At 31.5% G+C, this 25541-nt stretch overlaps 1 long non-coding RNA gene across 1 annotated transcript in view; it reads right to left on the bottom strand.

Moving 5' to 3' along the window:
• LOC127730150 (uncharacterized) overlaps positions 1 to 19079 on the bottom strand; it is a 53812-nt gene extending 34733 nt beyond the window's left edge. The window contains exon 1 of the long non-coding RNA XR_007994976.1: positions 18854 to 19079. This is a non-coding gene — a long non-coding RNA (uncharacterized LOC127730150). The remainder of the gene's footprint in view (positions 1 to 18853) is intronic.
• Positions 19080 to 25541: the final 6462 nt, after the last annotated feature.

The following is a 25541-nucleotide window of genomic DNA, read 5'->3' as shown; positions in this document are numbered from 1 at the left end:
CATGAACAAATACTCAATAAATAAAAAAAAATAAGTTAGACTATTCAAACTTTTTTACTACACTTTCGTCATTTCCTCGCCGAAATTTCGAGTAATGCGTGAGTATGAGTGGTAAATTGTATTGAATGAGATATTTCGTTTGTTTACTTAAACACTTCAGACAAATGAAGTGATTTGGTAACTTCATTTCTAATAGCCTTGTAGTTGTTAGTTTATCTGCGTAGCTGCTTATAGATATTCTACATGTCGACAAATATAATATATATCAACAAAGCGTGTTCAACGCCTTTGAATAAAAAATAAGAAAGAACTATGTAAAGACAATTTTATTAAGATTTACATGTAACTGTAATAATATGGAATATTGGGAAAAAAATTCAGATTTACAATTACTTTTCGTGTTAAGTAATCTTCAATATTGAAAAAAGAGACAGAAAGAGATATTTTACGGCATCATTCAGATTACACATCAGCAACTTCTTAGACTGGTAGGTGTAAATTTGTATGTATACATTTGTTCCTGTCAAGAAAAAAACGTTTCAGTTCATTGCTGACCAGATTTCCATTAATCCTGAAAACAGACGATACAAAAACACGAGACGTTGCTCGCGTTTAGAGAAAAGAAAATTGGGTTAGATAAAAGTACTGTCGATTTTACGTTTAAAATTATTTTTTAGGAAATACATGTTGATAGTCTGCACGTACATGTAAGGTTTTATCCTGATATCAAAATAAAGATTAAAAAAACTATGATTGTGTTTCATTATGATTGTTAGTACATTGCTGATAGTTGTCAAGTGTAGGATTTTACTTTATAACTTGTGGTCTAGACAGGCAAGGTGTGATGATAACCCGATTGATTAGATCCAAGCTTTTCCCTGAGCATTAATTCGGAAAATATAGTATCTTTGTTAATCTTTTTGATTGTCTTTGTAGATGTTTTCCTTGACAAGCTTGTTGATGATGGTTGGTAAATGTTGCTGCAGTGTCCAATTATTTTCTAATAATTCTTATATAGGTATCTGACGTAATTCATCTAAACACTTTAATGGTTTTTTGAATTTACATTGTTAATATTAGTGGACATTACACCCGATATAAAATTTATTTCTGAATCAATTCTTTAAAGTAACTGTTGCAGGGTCACAATTTTGGGACTGGTGATATATCGGTTGATTGCTTATATGACTTTTTACAACCGTCCAGTGATCAATCTACAGCATTTTTTATTTGATTGGCTAATACATGTAACCCAGTTAATGTATTTTTGTTATTTGCTGCTGTTTTGTATAATTTAAATGATAAACAAAACATATTAAAATCCAGGTGCTGACCTTAGCTTTTTAAAACATTTTTCAATTTATAAACGGAGAATTTAATTGCAAATTTAAAATACGTTATCAATCATGTCAGTACCGATTCTTTCTTTTTAGGCAATGACGAAAAAGTCCATGCTTACCGGGTATACACAATCAAAGAATCGTCAAACAGGACGTGACTACACGGCGGATCTTAAAATCGCTTTTACAGTTCAACTTATCGTAGTAAAATTCTTAACCAAATATCAAATCATTTCGAAAAAAAAGAGAAGTAATTATTAACGAAAAATTCCATGCTCAGTAAGTATCATAGAAATTCAAAGTACGGTCAAACCGGAAGTGACTGCTCTCTAGATTTGAAAATTATTTATACTGCATAACTTATAATAAAGTTGCATACCAAATACCAAATCATAATTCCTTAATACACCAGCTGACAAAAATTTGAAAAAACAATCAACGCCTACTTAGTATAATAACAAATTCAAAGTTTAGTCAAAAAGGAAGTGACTGCATGGCAGATCTAAAAATGACATGGGTCACCATATCATTGACGCTCCAAATCAAAATAACACATACTTGATGTAATACAACGAAGGTTTAGGACAGACGGACGGACGATAGCATAAACTTAACCATTCACTTGTAATTTGGAGTATAAAAATTAAATAAGTGGGGAATGTTTCCATGGGACACAGATGATGCCCCCGCTTGCATATAACATAACTCTAGAACGGTAAAAGTGACACTACACAAATTTGTACTTGATCTGAGTTTTGTGATAATGAACATTGTGCATATAAGTTTCATAACATTTGGTTGAGGCAAACTTAAGTTAGAGAATAAAAACGAAAAATTCGGCAATTTTTCCATTTGTAAAGGGCATAACTCTAGAACAGTAAAAGTGAGGCCACCAAAATTCATACTTGATCTGTGTTTTGTGGTAATAAGCATTGCACATAAGTTTCATAACATTTGTGTGAGGCAAACTAAAGTTAAAGAACGGAAACGAAAAATTCGTCAATTTTTCCATTTGTAAAAGGCATACCTTTAGAACAGTAAAGGTGACGCTACCTTAATTCACACTTGATCTATGTTTTGAGATGATAAGCATTATGTATAAGTTTCATATCATTTGGTTGAGGCAAACTATAGTTAGAGAACGGAAACGAAAAATTCGTTAATTTTTCCATTTGTAAAGTGCATAACTCTAGCACGAAAAAAGTTGCGCCACCAAAATTCAAGTTGATCTGTGTTTTGTAGTAATAAGCATACCACATAAATTTCATAACATTTTGTTGAGGCAAACTAAAGTTAGAGAACGGAAACGAAAAATTCGTTAACTTTTCCATTTGTAGAGGGCATAACTCTTGAACGGTAAAAGTGACGCCACCAAAATTCGAAGTTGATCTGTGTTTTGTGGTAATAACCTTGTGCATAAGTTTCAAAACATTTGGTTGAGGCAAACTAAATTTAGAGAACGGAAACCAAGTATGGGATGTACGTACGGACGGACAGACGGACAAGGGTAAAACTTAATGCCTCCTTCGCTACGACGGGGGAATAAAACTAAATGCTGTCAATACATTTTGTATATTTATAATTGTACTAGGAATATAAATGATTAATGAATACTAATAATAATCTTACAAGTAAGAAATGGTCACAACTTTTAGGAATTAAATCACTCCATACGAATATGTTTTAATTTACCATTGGGAGTTGTCATCAATGAGATGATTTTTTTTAACATATAGTCACAATGCAGTTATTAATGTGCGACAAATTTAATCTTATCTTCTTTTTTTTCTAAAAAAGAACTAATTGTATTCAATTAAACTCCCTGAAGATTTTTTTCAATGAAAATACTGGACTGTGTAATTAGATTTATTAGACATTCATTGACATGGTTATATTAGTATTATTGTCATGTAAATATGTGAACTTTCATTCCTATTCAGTTGAAATAACAGTGCCCTCACGCAATATCTGAATGCTATCGTAGTTTGAATTGAAAGAAAATATTTATGGTAATACTGAACGAAATTCAAGTACAAGCTGTGAAAGAAAACGAAACCAATTAATATATAGAGACTGTGACAACCAATTTATCCATGATAACATGTTAACCAGACGAAAACAATACTATCCATTCTGGTAAAAGAAATGTCACTTATATAGACATCTTTCTACTATATATAAAGCCGATGTTCTGTTTGATTGCTAAGTTCAAATTGTTTTATTTGTGTATTTTGATAAGAAACATAGAAACAAATTCGACGCATGGGGCTCTTTTATGGTTGAATAAGACGATGAATGTTTAAAAGTTGGTCGATACCTCTGCTTTTGGACTGGAAGTCCACGAGGATATCAACAACCCAGTAGTTCCGTCTTTTGGCATTAGATGGGCTAATGGTTAATAAGAATTTGCTTTTGGACTGTAAGTTCACGAGGATATCACCAGCCAAGTAGTTCAATCTTTTGGCAAAAAGATACGAATAATGTTTGATTATATTTTCTTTAACAAAACTTTCAAAATCCTTTTAAGTACATGATCGTATCTCCGTTCTGTGAAGTTTATCTTGTTCTTGTTTGGCTTTACTTTTGGTCCTTTCCGGTTATATTAACTCTTCAAAATTTCCAATAGGTTTTAGATTTTAAAATATTTACGACCTCGGGCATCATTGGAGAGAAAGTAGTTGTCAAAATGCAAATCTGTTGAAGTATAACTTGTAGAATACTTAACTGTTATTTTGACTAACAAACTGCTGTCGCTTAACATCTGATTGATTCATTTTCATGAATTCTGATTATTACGTCACTCAAAAAAAAATAAAAATAACTCATTTGCAAAACACATTATGACTTGGTAGAACCGAAGGATGTGAATGCTATGGTATTTTTGTATATAGTTTGATAAAAACAAATAAAATCTGCAATTTGTGGTTAATGCCATGATTTAAAAAAAAAGAGAAAGCTTTCTGTATGACATTTTACCAGTGCAAAGAACTTTCCATCTTTTTCTATCATTTCCATAACTAAGTTGATAGTCATGGAAATATTAAAATTCAGATTTGTGTTATAAGCAAATCAGAAAGGACGACCCAAATGGAGTTTTCAGTATCGCAAACATTGATTATTTAATTCCAACCTTTACAAAATTTAAACAGATTTGATGCCGATCAACCAGCCCTTTTTCAAAAAATCAAAAGTCTAATCATTTGTTTATATTTTAAGGTGGTACCCAACACCTTGACTAATATTAATTTGGCTCGTTTAATTTTCATAAAATTTTGACAAAATGTTTACTTTGACCCTTTGACAAAAATATAAAAATTTCAAAAAATTTGAACCAACCACTTTATCAGAAAAATTTCATTGGTTATATAGCAGTTTGACAAACACTAATTTTGATCATTGAGAAGCTTAATATTTCCTTAACAATACAACGTAATTAAAACGTTTAGCTGATTTTTACAGAGTTATCTCCCTGTAGGGTTAGGTACCACCTTAAAGAAAACTTAATGTTTTAAAACAATTCTCTGTAAAATGACGAAATAAGGCAAAACATTTTACACGTAGACTACTTGCAAAAGTACAGATTATTCTAAAGTAATAAAGTGTATCCTTCTATTGGCCCCAATGATTGTTGTAGTTCTTCGTTGCTTAATGATTTAATTCCACCCTTTTAAACATTACTTACATGTCAACCTTTTCAGTTTCCATAATGCAATTTCTTTTCATACGACTAGAAAGAGCAAATGCCAAACACAGTCACTATTTTATTATTTTTTAAAATGAAATTATGTATGATATTACGTGCGCTTAAAGTACAGATTAATGTTTAAGTAAGCATACAACTCAAATGTCAAATGAATGGAAGACATTTAGAGCTTTTCATCTTAATGAGAAAAAAAAGTATTATTACAAAATTTTTAAATCCTCCTGTATTTTCTGAACACTGGATAAAGATGCCAGTACAACGTATTGAAATATAACAATAACATTATCTATAATAGTTGACACCGAATAGGATTTTAAATACGATTGTATTAAGGAAGACAACATTATACACGTGTATAGAATTTATCATGATTATTGTCAATTAAATGACATCGAACCGACATGAACCAGGATGACAAGCTATAGAATGATTGTTTAAGAAGTATTTCGTGTGGTGTGTGACTGTTTCATCAAACGATTCTTAGCGTGCATGCTAGCAATACGTTTTACCGTATTTGTGAAAAGAGTTGGTGTGACATTGATGTTAAGAAAAAACATTGTATTGATCACATTTTGATAAAGATAAAATGCGAGATGCCTTTTAATATGCAATACCGAAATGAGTAGAATAGTACTAGATTTAATCACAAGAGTAGTGTCTTCCTACTATAAACTTACTAGTCGATACTTTTGTTATTCTTCTTTTTTGCGATGGCGTAACAACTGCATTGTATACACCTTGTGTTTTATTTTGATATTTTTATTGCTACATTTACCACTGGGTTGGTGTTGTCTCTGGTGGGATTGTAGATCTCCGAAGGTATTAACCGCTAAAACACTACATAATAAACTAGAGACTTAGCAATACGAACCTCACCAAAAACCAATGATAAACCAGGGTAAAAAAGGGGCAAAGAAATCCTTATCAGACGTTTTATTTCAGCCATATTTATTTTTTTAGTCACAATCTCATTTGTGCGTCCAAATAGATGGACAAAGTTTCCAGGGTCAGATTTTTCCTCGACAGTTTTACACGCCAAGTCAACATTACTTGGTGTGTGAAAGAGTGGCAAAAGATACCAAAAGGGACATTCGAACTCATAAGTCGGAAATAAACTAGACAAAACTGACAAAGTCATGGCAAAAAAAAAAGAAAAATGAACAAGGTCAAGCAATATTATACAAAACACAAAATAGAAATCTAAATACTGAGCAACACGAATCCCACAAAAACTGGGGTTGATTTCAAGTGCTCTGGGAGGGTAAGCAGATCCTGCTTCACAGGTGGCACCCGTCATATTGTTCGTGTAAGTACCAACCCGGTGATAAGTCTAATTTGGTAGATCACATTCAGGGAAAAGAATGACGGGAGTGTGGTTACGATGATTGGAACATATCCGTCGTTATCTGTGAAACAAATATTCCATAATGGCCGACAATTGGTACGTGAAAGTGTTACCAATATACGACCATCTGGAACACGTCAAATGGTTTCGACTTATTTTCACGCTGCAGTGGTCAGGTTTATTTCATTGTTGATCCGGAAAAAAGATATTTTAGATGTTCCATACCGGTAAATGGATTTTGGCATGTGTGTACAAAGAGAGAGAGAGAGGAGGGGAATAAATGTATGAACTTTCCTCATAGTTGTTTTAGCTGTTTTCGGAATTCTCGCCATTATATTTTTATACAAAATTAAAAAAGGCAAGAGCATCAAATCAGGTCAGCATATTCAATTGCTTTAACAGAAGGATTTTTAGAACACAATGATCTGAACTTCAGTATTGCAATTCCCCGTACCTTCAACATGGTTCAACTGATGATAACAACACCTTTTGGGAAATATTCGTTCTTAACAGGCACCGGTGGAACTTTCATTGAAATCCAGTAAGTGGTTTACGGGTTAAAAGAAATAATGGTTGCCTTGTGATACTTGTTTTTTCTCAAAAAATGTTTACTTGTATTTGCAAGTTTGTTTCATCTTGAATATAATGAATTGATATCAGCAGGTTAAGTGCTTTGAACTTGTCTTTTGAAACTTCTATCATTTATATCTTGTATGGTATACTTTTGTTTATTATTTTCATGTTGGTATTTGTGATTTCATTTTATCTACTAGATTGTTATAATAATGTTATCTGCTTTTATTGTATGCATCTTTATTATAATTTTTCGAACAAATTACCAAAGACAGGTTTGAAATTGATGACTATTATATCTGAATACATATAACACAATATTACATATGATGTAGCTTTCTCTTGTTTTCATTGGATATTACGATCACGTGTTTCAAAGGTTATTTTATGTATCCGAAGCCTTGTTTCTATTTTTATGTATATTGACGCTATGTTTCTATTTATATGTATATTGACGGTCAATATAAAACAATCTTGCTAAATTTAGATTCATGACGTCATGACGTCACACATAACATACATGGAGGAAGCGTCGCAGCAGACGATTCGAAAAGAAAATTTGCAAGTTTATCAAAAAGTAAAATCACAAAAATACTTAACTCCGAGGAAAATTCAAAAAGGAAAGTCCCCAATCAAATGGCAAAATCAAAAGTTCAAACACATCAAACGAATGGATAACAACTGTCATATTCCTGACCTGGTACAGGCATTTTCTTATGTAGAAAATGGTGGATTGAACCTGGTTTTTTAGCTAGCTAAACCTCTCACTTGTATGACAGTCGCATCAAATTCCATTATATTGACAACGATGCGTGAAAAAAAAAGGAGATATCAAGAATTTTATGTTAAATGCAGACGCTAAGAATACAAGAAAGCTAACGCAACAAGCTATGAAATTGTTCAAAGAATATTAATATTTTCAATAACATGTTAAAATTCTTGGAAAATACAATTTAAAAATACACAGAAAGAACATTGAGCGCCATTTTCCTCATATATTATTTACATATGTAATATATAAATTAAGGACTTTCACTCAGTCAATACGTTATATATGGACCTGTTAGATTATATTGACACTCGGACTTCGTCCTCGGTCAATATAATCTGAACAGGTCCATATATAACGTATTGACCTCGTTAAAAGTCCATAATTGATAAATATTTTCCAATGAAGTAAAAAATCAAAAGCTTTGATTATACTCTCCAGCCTTTAAAATGTAAGTACACGAGTCTTCGAAAATGACATAACTTCCTTAGAAAATTTATAGCTTACAACATTATTTGTTTTTTAAAATGTCATTTCATATCGTTTGCTTGTACTCAAACAGATAATTGGGTGTTATAGACAAGATTATAAGCAAATGTAGTATTTCAAGAGGATTATTAACCTTCAAAACTGAAATTTGAATGTGAAATTCAATTATTCTGAACTGAAATTTCAATCAGTTTTGAATTGAGTCTCAAAGGACATGAGGAATTTACTATTTCTGGTGCAATTTGAAGGCTACGACATTCGCCCAGTTTAACCCATAGTTGTCCAGTATCATAACCATAAACCACTTAGGGTATATGGTGGCGTTAGATTTTTTTTATTTGAAAAACATTGTATATATATATGTTACAATGAATGAATATTAAGAATAGAAAAAAAAACAATAGTACCAAACTCAAATGAGTTATAAACTATTGAGGGTCCAACTGTCTAACACTATCTATATAAATTTCTTTCTTCTTTTTATCATCTTGCATTATCAAAAGAGAGTAATGCATTTTTCTGTTACTTTGAATATACCAAATAACGATAACGGTACAAATTTTACTGCACCAGATACGCGTTTCGACAATCAATGTCTCTTTAGTGATGATCGAGGCCAAAATATTTGAAATCCAAAAATTAATTCGACCAAACGAGGAAGAGCTGATGAAACCAAAAGGGACCAAAAAGCATAAAGTCAAAAAGGATTTTCTAAATTTTATAACAGCAACTTTCAATAAAACAATAACCGTTTGTTGGTACCCTCGGGGACTAACAGTCCACCATCACAGGTATCGACTAAGCTGTATGCATGAAACTGTGACAACCCCCATTTCCAAAACCTGTTGATAATTAACTCCCCTTTCTAAGCCTCGAAACTGGTGAACTCCTCCACGTTATAGTTTGTCGAAAGATTGCTATTAGTATAAGTATTTAAAGCTGCTAGACAGTATTGGCGACAACAAATTGGTTTAAGATTTATCCATATAAACGCAATTTTCTCTAAGAGTTGCTACAGAAAATAAATGTTATTTAGGCGAACAACGGGTATACTACACGTACAATCTTGAATAGACGAATTTTTTTCTTTTTCTATTTTAGACAAATTAATAGAATTTTCATCATAAAAAGTTATAGAATGACCTTATTGTAACGTTATTTTAATGTTTAGGTACCAAAAGGAGTATTTTTTTACATAATAATACTTTCTTCTGTATCGACATATGAGTTGACAAACCATGCTACACGGACTTCATCTGGCCATAATTCACTGCATCGATACTACAAATGGACATAAATTTCACTTCTATTTAAGCGTGTGTGTCGTTTTATATCTGACACGTTTTACAAATGTAAACTTTCTACCAAGAGGACTATTAAGTATAAAGTAAGGTTTATGTCATCATCTGATATCATCAAATATCAACAATATTTATACGAAATAGTTGTTAATGTTTTACTCGAAGTAACAATGTATACAATATCCAACAAATAAAAGATTAAAGGGTATAAATTGTAGAAATGAAATTAGAAATAGCAAATGAAATCCTAGTCTGTCCATTATGTGAAAATATATAAAACAATATTCCATTGTCGACGCACCTGGTCTCGCTCCTTTAAGAGTTCCCTAGATATATGTTTGTTACCTTGATTTGTCGCTTCTTGGTCGATTTACGAGATGTGAACAAAGGTAAACTACTGTAGCTTTAATATATAACATAATTCAGTAAAAAAAAAAGAAAAATGTTTAAATTTTATGTCGCCTTAGTGTTTCAAGGCCCTGAAATTTATAAAAAGAAAAATCTAAACAGTTATACCTCTTTTAGTTTCTTTAATGGATGACGGTAAAAATAAACGCATTGACAACGTACATTAAAATCACTCCAAAAAACAAACTATCAAGGGGTCCAACGCCCTGCGTACAGATTCTATCACATCATCCAGTTGAAGACGATATTTATCTACTACTCAGTACTCACTACCTGTAACCAAGTACGGCAGAAAGTGATTTTCCCCCGATTATAGTACTGATTTTTCTTGATTTTGTACTGATTTTTCATGATAAATTTTACACTATAGCTCTGTCATTTAATTTAAGTAGCTTGAACTAATCAATTGGTTAAAGATGATTTATTCTGTCTGGTCAGTAGTCATTAGTAAGTGATATCCTGAGGTAGGATTGCCTTAAAGTTACATCATGACCTCTCTTATTCTTTGTTTTGATGCTGTTGCAGCTGATTTGAGTCAAATAAATTCTGTTTTAGTCTGCTTTAAGAAAACTGGGAGTATGAATTAGATTTTTTTTCATGACATTTTTTTCAAATATAATAATCTGAAAAATGCAAGTAGAAATTTGGACAAAATAAGCATTTAAATGGAAAAAAACTAGCAATTAAACTTGAACTTTTGTGTACAGATTGTCCCCGATCAGCTTGTGTTGATTACAGATTTTCCCTGATACCTATTCAGATTGTCCCCGATTTTGAAAAAGCTATTCCTATCAAAATAAAGCTAATATGTGGATCTTTTTTACACTTACAAATGACTTAGGCTTGTGCTAATAATTAATAAATAGTGGAATATAAGGAAAAAAATAATTTTCATGCAAACCTGTAATTCTATGATTTTATATATAAAATTGAATTAGGGATTTTTTGTTCATGGATATTTCATTGGTTGTTTCAGAAACTTTAAACAGGCTTCTTGTTGCTTGGGGTTCATTACTTACTGTTTGTATATTTCTGGATTGTCTGAAATGGTCAGATATTGTAATGATTTTTTTTTATAATCTTTTGTGGTGTATTTGTTGATTAGTTACAAATTAGAATATTTTCATCTTGTATTTTAAAGTTTTTACTTCTCTGTCAAGAAGTTCTGGAATGAATGTATGGTATGGTCTGCTTTTATAATCTCTTTCGCTACACTCTTCAAGTCTTCTTCAAATGACAAGTTTCTCAGATAAACATGTCTTCTGATGGTGATCTACTATTTTTTCAAAGATGACATTTTTAGAAATCAATTAAAGCATTTGTATGTTGACATTTTCTTGCAAGTAACAGTTTAAAATAAAACTTAGAATGAACCTTTTTCCTTATGATACTATAAGAGAAAATCGGGGAAAATCTGTAATTAACTTCATCTTCTCTGGGACAATCTGTACACTGATCGTGGACAATCAGTACACTGCATCAGAAATTGAAATCATATTTTTTTTTAGTATTTTCCTAATCTTCTTAAAAAAAGTACTTCCAGATCTAAGTCTACATAATTTGCACATTTGAATAAGTATTCTATAATTAGAGTAACACTTTTAGATATTTGAATAATATAAGAAAATCACTTCCAATGACTTCCTTGCTTCAGAAAACTTTCTATTTTTAGGATTGGTCATCAAAATCCATATTGCCCATGGGAGGTCAATGATAAGAATGTAGGAATGAAAAGGAAGGTTGCATAATTATTGACACAGATTTTCTTTGAGTCATATATAATTACCCTTTTGATGTTCTCTACATAGGAAAATCGGGGAAAATCAGTAATCAATCGGAGAAAATCAGTACTGTAATCGGGGGAAAATCACTTTCTGCCGTACTCGGTTACAGGCAGTGGTACTAGAGATAGTTAAATTTTCAAATTTTAGAATCAAGGTTTTTTTAATGTAGTTATGGAGAGTGGCTACATATTGTACTTGTAATCAGCAAGGTTAAGTGGTAAAATATGAGATATGAGGCAGATTTAACTTTACCTAGTATCCCTTATTTCAAGATCGATGTGCTAGATGTGTTGAACATATCATTGCTACTTATAATTAGACGAATGTCATTTTTTCATTTTTCCATTTTTTTTTTAAATGAATTATTTACACACTACAAGGGAAAATAGCATTTATCTCTCACATAGAGAACCGTTATCGCTGTTGGTAGAGTTTGTATTCGAGAGTGCGGAATAATAATATCATGACCGTTAAATAAACGCTAGATAAGGATAAAAGTATTTCTAGTTGACAATGACTTTACGCCTCCTTATACTCCTAATTCAAATAAATTTTGGCGATTTTATTGAGAAAAAAAAAAGCTTCTCCCTAATAACTAATTGTGATTTGTTTTTCATTCAACATACTAGATACATAGCCTCAAACTCGATTTTATCACTGTTTTAAAATATTTGTAAAGGAATTACCAAGTAAATATTCGCAATATCAAGTACTTACTGTTCAATATAATATTACATGTACTTTTATGTCATTAAGGGATGGAGTCATGCTTAATAGCGAAAGTTTTTACATATCTACAATAAATGTCAAATTCTAAAAGTCTGTTAAATGTCTTTCATCCATTTTGTAATCAATGGAATTATGAAGTTAACTGTCGCGATGGAATTTATATATCATTATAGATAGAATTATAGGGGTTTACTGAACTGTGTGCGTTATATTTACAACATACCACACAGTAGTTATTTAATCAATTGTAAATCTTGGATTCATTGAAATAGTAAAAATAACAAAATATTTTGAAATTAAGATCTTCCATGTATATGATTAAGTCTAGGAATGTCGTTTTATCCTGTCAAATGAACAATGCCGTCGTTAAAACTGTACCATAATTGGCCAAATCATTTAAGTACATTGATAGCATTAAATGAGTTATAATATTAACATTATGGTTTTGATGCACTAGTAATTACTAACTATCTTAATATTATGATGAATCAGTGAAAATAGCTTGTTTTCACGTACGTGATTGTTTTAGAAATATATAGCGAAAGTAACAAGAATGTCATCCCATGGGCATAAATTGTACGATTATCCTAACCGATTTGATTCTGCATTTGTAAGAATCGGAGTTCGTTAGACACTACTACTAAAATCAAATAGTGAATAGCCGAATGCGTAGTTTGAGACTTTAAAAATGATGTACTGTGTTTAAAAAACTCAATAGTTAAATATCAGGATATTCAAGAATATGTACCCGTACCAATCAAGAAGAAATAATCACTGACGGAACAAAGTGTGTTGCATGCCTGGACGTTTTCCTATGCCTAGATACCAAGAAGCTATAGTCACAAAACTGTACGACAAACATAATGATGTTTTATACTACAAACATAATGACGTTTTATACGACAAACATAATGACGTTTTAACTTTACTTCCCTGTTGAGATAAAGACAATCAAGGTGCTGTTTTCGAACAATTTACTATCAATAATTAGCGTCAGATTTAGTCACTTACTTGACAGATTGATTGATTGATTGCGGCTCGATTAACGTTCACAGATTGAAATTGATGCCTTTGAAATATATTCACCAGTATTGATATTAATCTCCAAATAAAAGGAGAATGAAACAGAAAGCCAATTGCATGACAATACAAAAGAAATTTTATGTATCAAGATCTTGGACAATTAAAGACCAATGTATTAGACAAACCCTGGTAGAAACATTCAAATTATGTTTTGATATTCTTTGGCATAATTTTCTACTGCTTTCCAAATAAAGGCAACAGTAGTAAACCGCTGTTAAATAGTCATAAATCGATAAAGCGAAAACAAATCCGGGTTACAAACTAAAACCGAGGGAAACACATCAACTATAAAAGGAAAGCAACGGAACAACAAAAACACTGAACTGCAACAAAAACAAACGGCGCAAAACACACCGGCGCTATTTCTAGATGAGTCATAACATCATATTTTTATAATTTTTATGTCATACTTTACTTATCATATATGACTTTAGGTCATCGTACGACCTTCAACATTACCTTACCAAAACATGAAACAATTCAAACGAATGAAAAACGGCCTGAATTATTACAAAACAAAAAACGAAAATCAAATATGACAGAGAGCAACCAACGACAACCATTGGCTCATGGCTTTGGACATGCACATTATTATTGTGGCGGGGTTAAACATTTTTGTTATTGCTCAATCCTACGCTTATCGGGACAGTGGTGTAACAGCACAAGCTTATTTTATTGACATGTTTCACATATAAAGCGTGGACATTACACCATTTTTGATAATACAATTATAGCAAAAACTAAAATGACACTGTATATGAATATAAAGTTAAATTGGATGAATCTCAGAGATAAATCATTAAAATATCTTAATAAATAAGCTTTTAGTATGAGTATTAAATTGGAAGTTACCGGAAGTACTGATTCTATGTTCTTTGAATAAAACCAATAAAAATGATTTGATGACACGTTTATCCCAATCGATTCTGTGGTTTAAGTATCCAATATCTGCCTATATGAATTTAACTTCCTGTGTTTTATAACTTTGATAATTCGTACTATACAAGGCTAGTACCATTTTAGCCTGGGACTAAGAAGAACTTTTTGGAACGTGTGAATACGTACTTCTACATTAAATAATTGGTCAACTCTTAATACTCTTCCACTCTTTGGGTGTTTTCCCCACTGTTATGACTATTTCTGTCTAAATCTATTTTTTAGGTCACTGATACCATTGCATTAGACTAGAGGCTAAAGTAATATGGACGAATTTATTATGCATGTCCTTTTGCCTGAGCGGAATGTATTAATACACAGCCTTGTCCGGTCGGAATGGGAATATTAAATGATATGCCTTGTGTATCAAACAGCAATTAATATTTTCAGATATTAGTTTGGAGAAGGAATTTATGTTTCCTTTGAACAATAAAGGTTATTTTCCCGACATGAATAAATGATATGAAATCACATTTAAAATCATTTGTTTTAATTTTGATCGAACAATCAGTCAGAAAATGTGATGGTTTAACTTAATATATATACTTTCTTTCATAAAGCTCCATCTTTTCATGTATTATACTTAAATATAGAAAATGGTAAAAATAACTAAAATTACAAATGAGATAGAAACCCCCAATCGGGTAATCAAAAGCCATAAGTGTAACAAAAAACCCCAATGATATGGCAAAATAAATAAGACAAAACAAGCAGTAATAAAAAAATACAACACAGAAAACTAAAGATTAAATAACAAGAATAATTATTACCGAAACCCGGTGATGATCTATTAGTTATTTGAGCTCCTATACCATTCCAAAGTATCTGCACACTAATTATGTAGGACTCTTGTAGAGCTGTGCTTTAGTTTGTATCACGGCCTTGACGGGTCGTCATCGTATTTTTAAACCCTATTTGATTTGTTGAAAACATGCAATTTGATTTGTTGAAAACATGCAATGATCTCACCTTCTCCACGAACCCTTTACAACTCTTTTGAAGTCCTCAACTGTCTTATTGATAGAAAAAGATATAATTTGTCTTAATTTTCAAGTTGAAACTACATTTTACTGACTATTCATCAAGTCACTAATTTTTCGGAATGTATGTGATTTATTATGAAAGGTTATTCTCATTCGGAATGAGCATTAAATGCTTGCAACTTGGAGGTAATTAATCACTTATTCTAGCGTTGATGATGTTTAAACAAGTAAACCGATTAATTTTGAGTCATTTAAGTGTGCCTTTCCCAGGCAAATATTCCGGCGTTCAGTTGTTGTCGTTGTTGTGTTCGGTAATAGATAGATTACCAGCACCTTGTGAATACGATTATAACAAAAGCTATATAACTTTATTAATATGATCATGGTTAACTTTGCCCCCACAATGTCAACGTGGTGCTATATCTTTACCAATCAAATTTTATTTTATGATCTATGTCATTATAGTGTTTAGAATAAACTCGGTGAATAATCATCGAAACAATTATAGCCCTTGACCTTATATAATAATTAAACACATTTATTGTCTTGTTTTATCAATATTCTATTAGGATTTCTAATGACAGTGTACATATCAAAGTAATCGGAAAATATAAGTGCTTAATTTCATCGGTAGTAGGCGATACTTTATAAGTTGTTCTAATAAAATCGCAGACGTAGTCAGTTATAATTTTCCAGAACACCTGCATTGCTCAGGATTGTCAAAACCATAATTGTTATTCTGTCATAAATGAAATAAAACAATTCCATCTGTATTGTATCAATGTTCTTCCGTCCGACCATTAACAAAGCAAATCATATATCTTTGTTTTATGCAAGTGAGGCTTTTTTTCATCCAAATACAGAACTATAATAAATCAATAATACATAAAAAGTATGCTAATCATTAGATTTGAATTAAACATTTAGATCTCTTTAATCCAGATTTTTACGTTTAAAGTCGTAAAATGTGGAGTTTGACGAAGATGTCTCAATTTAGACATACTACGTATTTTGTTGTCGTAAGTATATTACCTGTATTGATACATATATATGTTGGCAATATAGTCTTCATAGAAATGATACATCAAAGCCATTTGGATTTGATTTACATATACCATGCACATGGTTTTTTTTAATTTTGGTTTATTTATATGTTTCGGATTTTAGTGTGGTATCCATTTCGCTGAACTAGTATACATTATTGTTTAGTGGCTAGCTGAAGCAAGCTTCCGGGTGCAGGATTTTCTAGGTGCTTTGAAGACCCATTAGTGGCCTTGGGCTGTTTTCTGCTCTTTGGTTGGGTTGTTGTCTCTTTGACACATTCCCCGTTTCCCTTCTCAATTCTATTATCAAAAATATCAGATTCATAACTTTGCACGTCAGTCACGCGTTTCGTCTACGCATGTCTCATCAGTGGCGCTCGAATCAGATAAAAACTAGAGATGGAAACAGAAAAGGAAATAATTCGAAGGACAGGAATTTGATTTTAATTTTATATAGTTTCAATTGGCAGCAAAAATATTTGTACACAGATTGCAAGAAATTTCAATTCAAAGATTCGTTATTTGAATTCTGTTTGTACATGCCTTACACGTATACCTTTATTTAAGTAAACGAAATAATTGTATTCAGATACAGATGCTCTTGATCTAATTATCAGCAATTTTTGTTTTATTTAATCCGAGACAGAGCCCTGTTACACACTTTTAACATTAACTGAGCATATTTAATATTGGAAATGAAAATTAAGTTTTAAACACAACAAGAGCATGAGGTCCTAGTTAAACGTGATCAAGCAACAACTCCCATCTTCCGAATAAAAAATCCCAGTTTCTACTTAGAGATGCATAATAAAATGTTTGATGCAGAGTGTTGTAGTGATATAGTTTTTAATTTTAATCTTCCTAGCTCGGTTTCTAATTCGAAAAAAAATGATTTAGCGTGGATGTGAATTCGACAGCTAGCGCCATAAAAATATAAATTTTTTAAAAAAGAACAAATTCCGATAAATAATCCAAGTTTTTACCGGTTTCTTTCCATACAAATTTCTTAAAAAACTTGTTGAGTTCTGGTCTCACAAAAGTCCAAAAGATATTCAAATTCTTTGTCGCCTAAATAGTACAAATGGTTAAAGCTATAACATTTTGTAAATTTTTCGCGAAACAACTGAAAACTTAGGTATACATAGATGGCATTTCATAAATGTACAGACAAATTTCTTGACGTCATTATTTCATACATGGGGTTTTTTTTAAAGCTAAAATGAATTTGAACTACAATGAGCAAACAATGCAATGTGAAAACAATAATAACTCTCATCTACCTACGACGTTATTAAATGCCACATAAAAGCTAAAGATACTCATTTGCTTCTATTTCTACATTTGAAAAAAGTATTTTTAATCACCAATCATTATTGTCAAAATTTGGATACAATATAATGAAATAGTAAAATGCTTATTTGTATATTTTTTGTGTCATGTTCTACTTTTTATTATATTGACATATAACGATATTTCAATATAATGAAATCTGGTACATTACTTTGTACCGGATTTCATTATGTTTCATTTTGCAAGTAATATTACTATTTATTGTTGTTGACAGGAAATTAAAACGTTTGTTCCTTTTGGACAGAGAAATATCAATTTCTTACTCTTTCTGAAACCGTCTAAGTATGCCAAACGTCCTTAAAGCATGTAGTACTATTACATATTTCAACAAACAATCAAAGGGGTGGTCATTTTTTAAGCGTTTAATCATTATAACATAATTTAATAATAAAAGATCATATTTATGATAGGAAATGATATTTTTATACTTCAGAGATGCTTATGTTTGCTTTATGTCACAAATCTTTATAGAATTTTCAAAATATTTGAAAATTACTATTCACATGGATTTAAGATAAAACGCTTTCTATTCCTTGATTCAATAGTTAAATGCACAAACATGAAGTAATGACAGGCCGTGTTATAATTCTAATATATGTTAAACATTTGTAAAGTTTTGTTTTACTATCTTCGTAATTTGAATGGAATCTTTTATATCCTCGTCTCCCTAATGGCTAAATGCACAAACAAACGTTTTACTATAATATTTACCAACTTTAGCACGACAAATGTTAGTCAGAAACATTTGTACACTTGTTTACACTGTCAGTTTTTATCTTTTTAAACTCTTTAAAATCTAACCCTTTTTTACAGAAGTTTTCCGAAGTTAAAATCCTTTACTGAATAAAATGAATAATTTCTTCAGCACTTTCATGTATTAAGAAGTATGTATTCTATATACAAAAAAGCCCTGACAAAAGTTAAGTAAAATGGAACAGGTAACAATTTAGACGTATTTTCCTGTTAAATATATTAAAATTCTAAAAAGAGAAAAAAAAAGTAAAATGTGTTGCTTACCTTAAAAAGTTTTGAAGTTTTTTTTTTATATTCTGTATAGAAAAGTCCCGTTTGAAGCTAAACCGAAGACGTAGCTGTCCTTATAAGTGATAAAGCTATGCCGTCATAAAACCCACTCCTACAGATATATCGAACTTTTATATTGTTGATGATCTTATTCTTAGTGACAATGCGTATCTTTGAAGTCAAAAGTCATCAGCATTTGTAAAATCAGAATCATCCATATCACTTAAACGTTTGTTGTAAAATATGTCACGTGATTATTTAATGATCGATTAAAACCTTGATATCAAATGATAAGGAAACATATTTACATTAAAGTGTAAAGTTCCAATAAAATCTAGAAATTGTTCTTATGGTCGCTTTTAATACTAAATGACATTAAGTCAATACATTAACAACATATATAGTATTTCTAATAAATGTCACAAGCGACCGGGTGAAAAACTAATGTGCATTCGAATAAAACAATGCCTCATTTTTTTTTAAATACTTGAGTACAAAAAATTTAAAACTAAGGTGAAATTGCTATTGTCTTAGTTCCAACAACTGAGATGTTTACACAAAACTGAATCCTACACTGTCATCATGTTTTTGTTCAAAAGCAAACAACACTGACATGAAATTAAGTAATATAGCTTGATTGAGTTATACATACGATTTTATTTCCGCGTCGTAAGAGAACAAGAATCTATGAGATTTTCAAGCCGTTGTCTTGCCTATCTGCCTATATTTAGTCTATACATGGCTTTGTACAATAATACAGACATGTAATGGAAAGTCTAGATAGGTTTAGAGATAACGTGCCTGCTTTAACATTAGATAGATAACAATTCCTTGGGTATTATACAGATCAGCATCGTCAATTTATCAATCAATTACATTCATTGAGTTACGTGTACTTCTTAATACTCTTAAACTTAGTCAAGGGTCTATTTAACTAAAGAGTTTATATACATAAGGAAAATTAAAATACAATATGAAACAATACTGTTCGTCAATGTACTTGACTTTTTCAACTGTTGAAGAAAGGGGCGAAGAAATAGATACAAAGGTGACAATAAAAACTATAAGTGAAGAAAAACAGACAACAACCATAGCCAAAAGATAAACAGACAACAACCATGACTAAAAGATAAACAGACAACAACCATGGCCAAAGATAAACAGACAACAACCATGGCCAAAAGAAAAAAGGACCGCATACTATGATCGGTCCTCAAAACACTTCAAGGAAAACTAAATAATCAACAACACGAACACCCAACTGATAATGAGAGTAAACTCCAGAAGGATGAGAAGTTCTTGCTCCACTAGCGAAACCAGTCGTGTTGCTCATAGCAAGAATACACCCGTTGGTGATTCGCATTCTGTGATGTCACAATCGACAGCGACGGTCTGTTGGAAATAACCGATTGAACCACTCTTTTCGTTTTGGCTTACTTTAATCTGCATAAACCTTTTAGAGATACGCGATGTTTTTTTCTTATGACAAGACTGTATGCCTTTTCTAACTTCTTTCTTTTTTGGATACATTCAATTGAATCATTTGGTAATTTGTTTGTTCTCCTCAGGTTTATATAAATGAAATGTATTTTTCTTCTAGACGTTCAAAATAATTAATCATGATAGCTGTTAACATCGAGTAAGCAAGTTTGCATGTCACGACATGGCTTTTAATTTTGAGATTCTAATGAAATTGCATGGCATTTTAGTTTATTGAATCTTTTTTTTTTCTTTCTTGAAAAAGATAAACAATACCAAAGAAGAGGATGCATGTTGAAAGCAATTATTTAACCCATGAAATAACAAAAATAGTAAAAGCTTCAATCTATAAAAATTGTGTTAATTTTATTGATTAAGAAATAGGATTATATAATCTGGACATTTTCGTGCAAAATTTGATTTGTAATGTCACCATGATGTAAGTATTTCGAATTGACATTTAGGTATTTGAACTAAAAAGGCCGTTTTATATAAATAGTTTATGAACAAAATAGATATGAGCCTTACACAACACAATATTAGTTGATAAAGAGTCCTCAGAATATGTATAAAAGGTATAACTTTAATTTGATGTTTATCTTAAAACTATGTCGATTTTTGTATGTAGTTTTTTTCTTATCTAGAGACGTTCATGTGTATTCATTTTGAAGACATGTATTTATAAGGTACGTGTTTTTCCTATCGATGGTAATCTTAGACTGTTACTATCTGTAATCAATCGTATGAATAAGAGACAACAAAAAGAAAGAAAGAAAAAACGAAAAACGGGAATTTAGCTTCTAAATGTCAGCAGTTCTCCCTTTTCATGTTTTTTTTAAAGACCTTCTTTTAGGCCACACCAAATAAATTTCTAGTTATTCGGACCCTTTCCTATAAAAAAGGGTAGCGAGAGAGCGAAATTTTTTTCATTTGGTTTTTTTTTCCGAAATTTGATTTTTGACAGGCGAAAGAATTTTTTACTAGCGAGCGATATTATTTTTGAAATATTTAAAAAAAAAATATATGCTGAAAAGAATTTTAAGCACCCTTGGCGGATTAAGAGAGAATTTCGGATCCACGAGGTAATGCTTTCCATTGGTCGCAGTCGTAACTGGCTGCATCCAATCAAAAAGGACCTTTAACATGATCACGTGTTAATGTAGAAAGTGTTAGATAAACAATTGCCACAATTGTGCAACAAGTCTTTTACCCCAAAAAAATATACGACGATATTTAGTGACAATTTAAATGTTCTTAATAAACTAATAGAAGTTCTTAAATGTGTTTCTTCCGCAAATGTAGGAATGTCAACTTATATTTTCGGTTCCTGCTTCACGAAGTTTGTAAACTCTAGACGCTACCGTTTTTACACCTCCACACTGAAGAGAGTTCAAGTGCTACCATTGGTCAAGTATAATGTATTCGGAATGGGCGTGACTGTTATCAACCGATAGATGGCGCAACATTGTTATCACAAATGTTAACTTAATCTGCCAAGGGTGGAGAGGAGGGGACTTGATCGTAACCCTTGGCTAGCGAAGATGATGTTTAATGTTAGTTATAATTGATGCATTGTATGTTGTTTTAAATGTACGTATGGAAAGCATAAATGCATGTATAAAGCTTGTATATACAACCATAAATATTTATGTATACAACAAGCTGACAATTAATAAAGGACTGTCCTTCAAAAACCACACCAATTTATACCATTCAAATGAACCAGTCATATACTAACTAAACAAAAGGAACATTTCAATACATTCCACTGAAGTCATTGCTTTCCTGTAGAATTTAAAGACAACCATTTTTTTATATCTATATATGCATGTGGATATTGCTCTGTGCTGAAGGCCATACCGTTAAATAGTTGCAAACCTCAACAAATTTGGTTTCTTGTGGAAGGTTGTCTCATTTACATTCATACAACTTATTTTTAGAAGATTTTCTAAATTGTACAGATGAATTAATGTGATAAATTTAATTACCACATAAACATTCTTGTCAAATTCCATGTTTTTAACTAGTATACATAATTAAGCCAGCCTCTGTATGCGGGATTTTCTTGCTGTGTTGAAGACCCATTGGTGGCTGTTTTCTGCTATTTGGTTAGGTTGTTGTCTCTTTGACACATTCCCCATTTCCATTCTCAATTTATTTTTAATATAACTTTGTAATGATACTAGCAAATATAAATAAAAGATTAACAAAATTCAAGGAAAAACCTTTAATCTAAAACAGATTAAAAAAAAAATAGTTTCATTTGCAGTGCCATTTCAATTCATATACCATCAGCTTTGGGATTCTCTTTTATTCTAATGCATGTTATATTGTCATAATTTAAATCTTTCAATTCAGTGGCATCGTTGCTTTGCCATTTGATCTTGAAAGGTATACGGTGAATCAATCAAGGATATTACTACACTGCGCGAGAGTCAAGTAACTCACTTAGGTGGGACTCCCCTTACAATATCACTGAAAGTTTAAGCTGGTTCTTCTGCTGTTTGAATGATTCAAATGAATCTTGGTGAAAATATCCAGTAGCAGTAGGTTCCAATCTTTAATTGTGTTTGGTATGAAGCAGGAATTTAATTTGTCTGGTTTTGTTTACAGTCTCAGCCTCAGGAAATGTTGACCATAACGCATGTTCTTGGTTGTCCTAGATGGGTTTTTTTTCAGTTGGTCAGATGGTAAATTGGCTTCACCGTGTATGCCATTGCATAAGAGGATATTGTCTGTTTTGGTGTAGACGATCTTTTAGGGATGGTAGTTGCAGCTGGTCTTAAAATTGTTGTCATATTGCCTGGGTCGTAATTGTTGTTTGATGTTATGAACGTTTGTGGTCTTGCACGGAGCACTCCCAACAAATCGGTAAAAGAATTGCCCAAACTATATTCTACTGATGTGTTTGGCTGCGTTACCACTGTAACTATAAATAGTCCACTCATGTCGTACGTTAAGAATGCTTATCATACTAAATTTGGCAATAATATTGTAACAACAACGTTGTGTATGTTAGATCTAGATCGTTTTGATGTCAATTTCCGTGTCTGTATGGTGTAACTTTCAAACGCACAACTATTAAAATTTTTGCTTGATAAATTTAGAGACGGACGCGCGCGGCTCCGTAATGGACGCGGGTTTTTAAAAAAGGTACTTTTTCTGGTCGACCTTTCACAACACGCGGGGAATCCGAACGAGGTATTAATTTGGCGTGGCCTTACGGGAAGAATCAAACTATTTATTATAAACTTTGCCAATAGTATTGTATAATATGGCATGATTCTATAATTATGAGCTACATTAGAAGTACTTATTACAAGTGGATATTACAATACTGAAAAATTACGTTTACGAAAATCTGCAATTAATGCACACCTATTTGAAACATAGTCTGTTTGTATATTTCTGTATTTATCGAATCATAGGCGGTAACACAATTCAAAAATAGTAAGCTTATATTACTCCCTCTATCATACATGATACCATATTTAGTACTTGAATAACTTTATTTTAGACGCTTTAACTACATGTAATTGTATCAATAAATGTTAAGGGTGTGCTTTACCAGTATTAATAACTATTTATCGTTGACTGACAGCAAGCAGTGATGCAACGAAAAACTTTTAAGAAGCTTATGTGAACAAATTTATCAAACGACAACATCAGAAAAGCACTTTCAGCTGCAGTGTTTTTTCATATTTTTCAAAGAAGAATGGCTAAGACCTGATATCCATCCGTAATGATATTTATATGTCTGTAGCCCATCTAAATCCGTCTTATTTCCTTCCCTTTGTCTAGGATAATTAATAGGAATCTTACGCTAGCGAAAGAACATCTTATCTATGTGGTACTGGTTTAATTAGAACATATGAAAAACCTACTTAATTTTATATGCTTGTTCGAATGTATTTGTATTAAAACATTGATGGAAAGTCAGATTTACAAGATTATGATTACATTAATAAGAAATTAATCTTTGAAAAACAACCATGTCTTCGAATAACATTTAATTTACAATTTACTCTTGCTATTTTATGTCTATTTATCATGATTCCTGTTTTCATGTGTTTTCATTATACAAAACTGATTTTATGTTAAAGAGAGCCGTTCCACAATTTTGTATAATGTATAGAATACATTGACATTTTAACCGTGTTGCTCTCAATTACATTATTATGAAAATTTAGAAAACCCTTTTTGATTTTTGTGTAAAAACTAGTAGTTCTTAATTTCAGTTCAAGTACTAAGTTCTTCACTTACTGGATGACATTATTATGAGTTTCCAAGTAGTTTTTTTTTTTACATTAACATGATTATCATAAAAAATAAACCCAACTTTGCAATAATAAAGGAAATGATTTTATGGTATTTTTAAGAATGTATATACAAATGTATTGACGTTGCATATACTTTTAGTGAAAGAAAAAGTCGCTTATAACCATCATATAAAAGCCAGTTTTGAGCCGATAATTTATTTTTACAATAACCAATATAAATCTTACAGATAAATAGTGCTCCTTCCGCATGCATTTTATAGATAATTTAGTATTACTTTTTAATTTGATACCTGTGTATGGACAAGCAAAATTGAAAACACAAAAATGCATACTGACTAGCATTTCTGTGACTTAGTATATAGTACAAGCATTCGAGTTAGGAGCTCGTGTTGTGATATTGCAAAATTCGCATAAAGAGTTGTAGAGGTAACACAATGAGGACCACTTCAAAAAATGCTGGATAAGTAGTCTTTTTGAAAGCACTATACATACTAGGATGGCACACGTCTTCTTAGATCATACATTACAAAAAATAGAAGCAAAAATATTAGGGTTGAGATCTCACAAAACATGTTTAACCCCGCCACATTTTTGCGCCTGTCCCAAGTCAGGAGCCTCTGGCCTTTGTTAGTCTTGTATATTTTTTTAATTTTAGTTCATTTATATGTTTTTGAGTTTAGTATGACGTCCATTTTCACAAAACTAGTACACATTTTTGTTTAGGGGCAAGCTGAAGCCCAGCTACGGGTGCGGGATTTTTCTCGCTGTGTTGAAGACCCATTGGTGGCCTTCGGCTGTTTTCTGCTCTTCGGTCGGGTTGTTGTCTCTTTGACACATTCCCCATTTCCATTCTCAATTTTATTCATAAAATTGCACTCCAAAGAAAAATATTCAAAATAAATAGACTGAGCATGACATGCCTG

This window comes from Mytilus californianus, unplaced genomic scaffold (genome assembly GCF_021869535.1).
Source record: "Mytilus californianus isolate M0D057914Y unplaced genomic scaffold, xbMytCali1.0.p SCAF_2, whole genome shotgun sequence".
Classification (NCBI taxonomy): domain Eukaryota; kingdom Metazoa; phylum Mollusca; class Bivalvia; order Mytilida; family Mytilidae; genus Mytilus; species Mytilus californianus.
The sequence above is the reverse complement of the archived record's forward strand: the minus strand, read 5'-3'. Positions and strand labels throughout refer to the sequence as shown.